The sequence below is a fragment of the Sciurus carolinensis genome, chromosome 5 (assembly GCF_902686445.1).
Source record: "Sciurus carolinensis chromosome 5, mSciCar1.2, whole genome shotgun sequence".
Taxonomy (NCBI): Eukaryota; Metazoa; Chordata; class Mammalia; order Rodentia; family Sciuridae; genus Sciurus; species Sciurus carolinensis.
Genome location: NC_062217.1, coordinates 149,040,473 through 149,047,069, shown reverse-complemented (window position 1 = coordinate 149,047,069; position 6,597 = coordinate 149,040,473). Strand labels below are relative to the sequence as shown.

At 39.2% G+C, this 6,597-nt stretch overlaps 1 pseudogene; it reads right to left on the bottom strand.

The window, feature by feature from the left end:
* Positions 1-1,869: 1,869 nt before the first annotated feature.
* On the bottom strand, positions 1,870-6,368 carry LOC124985791 (heterogeneous nuclear ribonucleoprotein K-like; annotated as a pseudogene).
* Positions 6,369-6,597: the final 229 nt, after the last annotated feature.

The window sequence follows — 6,597 nt, the reverse complement described above, 5'->3', positions numbered from 1 at the left end:
AATAGCCAGATTGTGGAACCAACCTAGATGCCCTTCAATTGATGAATGAATAAAGAAACTGTGGTATATATATACAATGGAATATTACTCAGCTATAAAGAATAATAAAATTATGGCATTTGCAGGCAAATAGATGAAATTGGAGAATATCATGCTAAGTGAGATAAGCCAATCTCAAAAAACCAAAGGATGAATGATCTCGCTGATAAGCGGATGATGACACATAATGGGGGGTGGGAGGGGGGCAAGAATGGAGGAAGGAGGGAAAAGAGGGGTGGGAGGGGTGGGGGGAAGGAAAAAATAACAGAATGAATCAAACATCATTACCCTATGTAAATGTATGATTACGCAAATGGTATGCTGTTACTCCATGTACAAACAGAAACAACATGTATCCCATTTGTTTACAATAAAAATAAATTTTAAAAAAAGAATTTTCTGTTCTTTATTTTGATGACTTTGCAAACCTTGTTTTAAGAGCCATGAGTTAGTTTATTCTGTAGAATTCATATTGAAAAACAAGGTTATAAACTCCATTTTGACATTTTCTATTTCATTGATTAATTTTGCCATCCAAAGATTGTTTTATAGTTTAACATCTGGACTCCTAACTGAAAATACTTGGTGCTTGAAACTGAGATATAGTCAAAGTGAGACACACGTGATAAAACATCTTGAACTTGTATCTAGTAAATATAATATTTATAATTATATTTAACAAATATAATATTTATTCTATTTCATTCATTTTCTAATTCTGTTCTCAAAGTTTTGATTATGATTCTAACCTCTCATCTTCATATTATCAGTCTTAGTAAATGCCCAGTAGATAAAGCAGCCCATGAGTTCAAAATCAAGTTGTCTTGGCTATAATAAAATATTTGGTCATCATTTCATTCTTTCACCCAACCAACATTTAATTGGGACATTCTCATTCTAAGAGGCAGACATTCTTCTAGGTGTTGAGAATACATCAATGAAGAAAACGGACAAAGTCCCTGCTTCTATGGAGTTGACATTTTAGTGGAGTTTATATTCATTTAATCAAAAGTCTCAAATAACCAATTTTGAAAATGAACTCCATTTTTATAGATAAGAGAGACAAATGACAAGCACCTACATTATTGTTAATTTGCAGCATGGTATGGTTGAAGAGCCACTGGATTTGCAGTCCGGAGATAGATTTGTAGTACTAATTGTCCAAATACTCCTTGCTATTATTTTTTATTCTAACTTAACTCATCTGTTATGAAGTGGCATTAAATTTCGTAATTTCAAAAGTTGCTCATGGATTGAAAGATCAGTCTATTTTTCTATTACATGGAACAAACATTTACTTAATTAAGGTACAGGTCCACTCAATGAAAGGCACAGATCACAGGAATTTTTTTTTTTAATCAAAAGATATGTAGGAGTCATGCTAAATTTCTATGCCCTCAGGATGGTAATATGTGAGAATGGGCTGCAGTTCTCACCTCGAGACCCCACTGTGAACTTCTTCAGAGAAGAAGGGCAGAAAGATCTGTGAAGGGTCTAGAAATAGGAAGCTGCCTGGGACTCCAGCTAGAAGGGTGCCCCAGGGCAACTTTGTCTCAGAGTGAATCTCCAACATCAGCTTTGCACTTCAGAGAATCCATGTCATGCCTAGGGCTGGAAGCGGCCCAAGTCAGTCTGTAAGCATGAGTTGCACAGATGTTTGTACATGCACACAAGGGCACAGGCTGCAGGTCTTACTAATAACTGTGAAATTGGATTCCAAGGTCCAAATATTTCTTCACTACCCTTCTCTGTAATGCAAAAGCGTATTTAAACTAGGAACAATCCACTGTATAATGAGGGGGACTTAAGTTTAAAAGGTAAACTTTTTTTTCAAGGGTGAGCAGGGTTGTTAGCCACTGTAAAGTATAGATTGAAATTGACCCAGTTAAAGATGTAGGCAGGGGGTAGGAAGTAGAAGGCACAGACCCCTGATGTCTTGCGGGGAAGAAAAGTACTAAGCATTTCAAAGACGGATTTCCTCCTATTTAGAAATGTGTCAGGACAGACAAAGCCAGCATCTGCAGAGACCTCATTCAGGAGGCCAGGAGGGAAGCCAGATTTCAGAGTGGAGAGTCCTGGAGTGAAAGCAGCCAGTGTGGTCCTGGAGGGCTGTGTCTTGGAAGGGAAGAGAGGAAGGAGAAAGGGTTGCAGCAGAGACTGGGGTGAGGGAAGGGTTTCCCAGATGAGCACAAAGGGAAAACTCAGGAAGGGGCAGCTGTGGGTCATGTTCCCGTATCTGTTTCACTGATTGAAATCCCATCTCTTTCTTTGAAGGGAATTCAGTCCTATAAATAATTCTGAAGATATACTAGTAAATGTGAACTTTCTATTATAATAATGCAGTCTGCTAAAATATGAAAAAAATCCTATAAACCAGTTGACTGAAGTAAAATAGTTAAGTATGTACATCTATTTTACTAAAACTCCTTATATCAAATGTATATTAAAATTCCACATTATCTCAAATCCATCTCCTGCCAAATAATTATTGACAAAGGCCAAGGAATAGCCCCCAGGACAGTTGTGTACCATGAATCTCTGCAAGGCAGTCTCAGGCAGATTCCTTCCCAAGCAAATCACAAGTTTTCACGGGATAGTGTTTTCCCCTGAATGGGACTTGTACTCTATATTCTAGGATATTTTACAGAGCCGCAGACTGTCTTCCCTTGTTCTCATTTCCTTCCTTTATGTATTGTAGCAAGCTCTGCTGAGAAAGGCTGGTCTACAGAAGCATTTCAGCACTTAGCATTGAATGAGGACTCTAACAGTGAGTAGGCGGGGCTCACCCCCTCTCCTTGGTCTCTAAGTGAAAACTGTTAAGGAAATGGTCCAAACACTGTTCCTAGGAACCTGGCATTGCAGCAGCATCTCTTGGTCATTAGAGAGGGGTAGAATTTTGTTTTGTTTCCTGATCTAGTTATCCTTTTTTTTTTGTACCAGGGACTGAGCCCACGGGTGCTTAATCACTGAGCCACATCCCCAACACTTTTTAATATTTTATTTAGAGACAGGGTCTCACTAAGTTCCTTAGGACCTCACTAAGTTGCTGAAGTTGGCTTTGAACTGGAGATGCTCCTGCCTCAGCCTCCAGAGCAGGTGTGTGCCACCACACCCAGCTTGAACTAGTTGTCTTGGTCCCTGTAATCTAGACTTTTGAAAAATATTCATGTTTTCCATTGCAATGTTTGACACAATATTAGTTTATTTCCTTCTTAAGATGTGGGTGTACACAGTAACCCTAGGAATTAGCCTTTAAGACAACCAGATGAACAGTTCAAGGTAGCAAAATCACTTGCTACACTAAAGAACCATTTTTTTCTTACCTACAGAACTAAATCCAAGTGGATGGTAAAAATTTCTCTACTCAATTTCCTTCAATCATCAATTTTTGTTGCCTTCACCAACCAGCCAGTGCTCAAGCAGACTGTATTTTTTTCTTCTTATCGACACATTATATTTATATGTAACAATGCATTTCATTGTTAAATATTTGTAAATGCACACAATATAGCAGTATAATTTGGTCAAGTTTATTCCCTGATGCCTTCTCTTTCCCTCTCCTACTTTCTTCCCCTGCTCCCCTTCCTATTATTTACTGGTTTCCCTTCTATTTTCATGAGCACCCTCCCCCATCTTTTTCCATTTTTTTCTCTGTAGCTTCCACATATGAGAGCAAATGTATGACCCTTGACTCTGAGTTTGGCTCATTTCACTTAGCATGCTGTTTTTCAGCTCCTCTGTTTACCAGCAAATGATGTAATTTCATTATTCTTCATGGCTGAAAACAACTTCATAGTGTATATATACCACATTCTTTTTATCCATTCATCTGTTGATGGACTCTTAAGCTGGTTTCATGATTAGGTTATTGTGCTACTGTGAACATGGGTATGCATATATCTCTATAGTATGAAAACTTTAATTCTTTGGGATAAATACCCAGGAGTGGTACAGCTCAACTATATGGAAATTCTATTCCTAGTCTTTTGAGGAAACTCCATATCAATTTCCATAGTGCCAAATTTAAATTACTTATGTCCTTTTACTAATCTGTAGTCTTGATTATTCTCCCCAAAGGAAAGGGAACAGGGGCAGGGAGGATAAAGGAAAAGGAGAAATACTGGGGAATGATATTGACCAAAATTTATCACTATATTGTGTGCATATATGATATGTAACAACAAATCCCCCCATTATGTACTATAATGCAATAAAAAAGTGGGAAATTTTTCATTCTAATTACTGGCTCTAGATCTCTCAGGCATAGGATAGGAGATTCTTTTTCCTTTCCCTCTTCTTCCTATTTTGAACTGTGATAGTGTTTGGAAGACTTAGACTAAGAGAAATACATACAGCTGGAAATGATACAGAAAGTATAGGTGGAACACCAGTAACTGGTGAAGTTGAGTTAAGGGGGCTCATTATATATCTGGTCACTTGAACTTTGAACAAATAAAATTTTCCATAATATAAAATTTAAGATCAAACAGAATGTCCCTGCAGCAGTAACCTATGGAATCTGGGCCCCACAGGCATCTTGGATGAGGTGAAAAAATGCCAGGCTGGATCATGTGGACAACTATTGGTTCACTATTTATCATCCTGGAGGATGGTATGAAATGGAAACTTCAGAGTCTCACTCTTACTGTTTCAAAATTTCAATGTTAGTTTTTGTACATCTGCTCTCCTACCCCCATTTGTAAGGAACTAAAACATTACATCTGGTGAACAGAGAAGATTTCACTACACCTCAAATGCAGAACACCTATGAAGCAGAGGAATGTTGGCTTTTTAAAGAAAAGCAGATTGAGGGGGAAAAAAAAAAAAAGATGCAGGACTCCTTCGGGTTGCTTCACACTGTTCAGCAGCAAATACTGTGCATTCTGTATCTGGTCCTGTGTTCCTGTCATGGTGATGATCTGATCTTTGAATCCTTCTAAAGGATCATCATCAATTTTGATGGAAGCTCCCAACTCATGAAACATTTGCTTAATTCCCTGACCACTTTTGCCAATAATAGATCCAGCCAAATCTTTGGGAACAGTTACTTGTGTTGTAATAATAGGTCCACCAAGGTCATCATATGAGCCACGACTCCCTACATAGGAATAATCATAGCCAGAGCAAACTTGTGGTTCATAAGCCATCTGCCATTTTGATGGGCTCCATGTATCTACTGCAGAGTCACAAGTTTCATTAGCACTGAAACCAACCACGCCACCATAGAGGTCTCCAGGTCTTCCTCTTCTGTTTTAAGTCATTAGATTGTCTCCTCTAGGGCTGGGGGTGTAGCTCAGTGGTATGGGACTCACCTACCATGTGTGTAGGCTCTAGGTTCAATCCCCAGTACTATCAAAAAAAAATCCTTAACTTAGATCTCCTCTTCTAGGTGGTGGTGCTGGTGCTGGTGGAGAAAGAGGCAAATTTTGAGTTCCGCTAGACCCTGGCCACCTTGACCAGGAGGAAGAGATTGTCCTTGATGAAGGCTCATTTCCTCATAATCTCTTCTAGAGGAAGGCATGGGATGCCCACCCCTACCAGGTTGAAGTCTGTCAAAACCACCTCTTCCTTGCCCGAGAAATCCCACCAGATGTCCATGGTGGTCATGGAACATCATTGTAAAACCACCATAATCATGTTTCATCATAAAAATTGGGATCATAAGGTTGTGCATGTCCTTTGATGGGAGACTCACATACAAGATCAAGGATGATCTTTACCGCACTCTAACATCCTATCAGGATTTCCTCCAGTAGGAACAACTCTGTCAGTGGAATGATGGCAGCATTCCTGGAAAAGCTTGATTGTTGTCTTGGTGTTCTCTCAAAGTTCTTCAATTTTAGTGCCTTGGATCTCAACAATTTCTCCTGCCTGACTCATGAATCAAGTTTCAACTTGCAAAAGTCACTTTCTTTATAGTGTTGGTAATTTAAGCATTCCACCACATCAGACTCGAGCGGCAGCTGGCTGGTTGCAGTGGGTGATGGCAACATTGGGCCCTCTTCCCAGGTAAAGATGATTTTCTTCAGAATTTCTCCAATTGTTTCAATATCAACACTGATACTCAATATGTGCTCGGGGCCACTACTGTCTGGGACCAAAACACTTGGCATTTTAGACTGTCTGGAGAGCCTTAATATTCTCGCCTCCTTTCCCAATTACTACCCCAGCATTCTTATCTGAAGTAGAATTCGTAATTCAACCATCTCATCAGTATTTCTAGATCTTTTAAATGCTTGCTTCTCTTCTATATCTGCTGTGGAGCACTTACCAAATTCACCATTGTTTTTGGTGTTGGGGAAGGTTTCCTCTGGCTGTTCAGTTTCCATTTCCTTGTATCAAGTGGACACATCAATCAGTTATTATATATCCTTGTGGAGCAGAACTGTAGTGTTCTGGGCAGGGCTAATAACTGACACACTACTTCAGTAGTAGCCTCATCATCCCTCAAAGTCTCTAGTACCACAATGTGATCACAGATATACACTCCGGGGGAAAAATTGGTCCTGTAAGATTATAATTATGAAGTTGTAAGGTTCCTATTGCCCAGTGATGTCA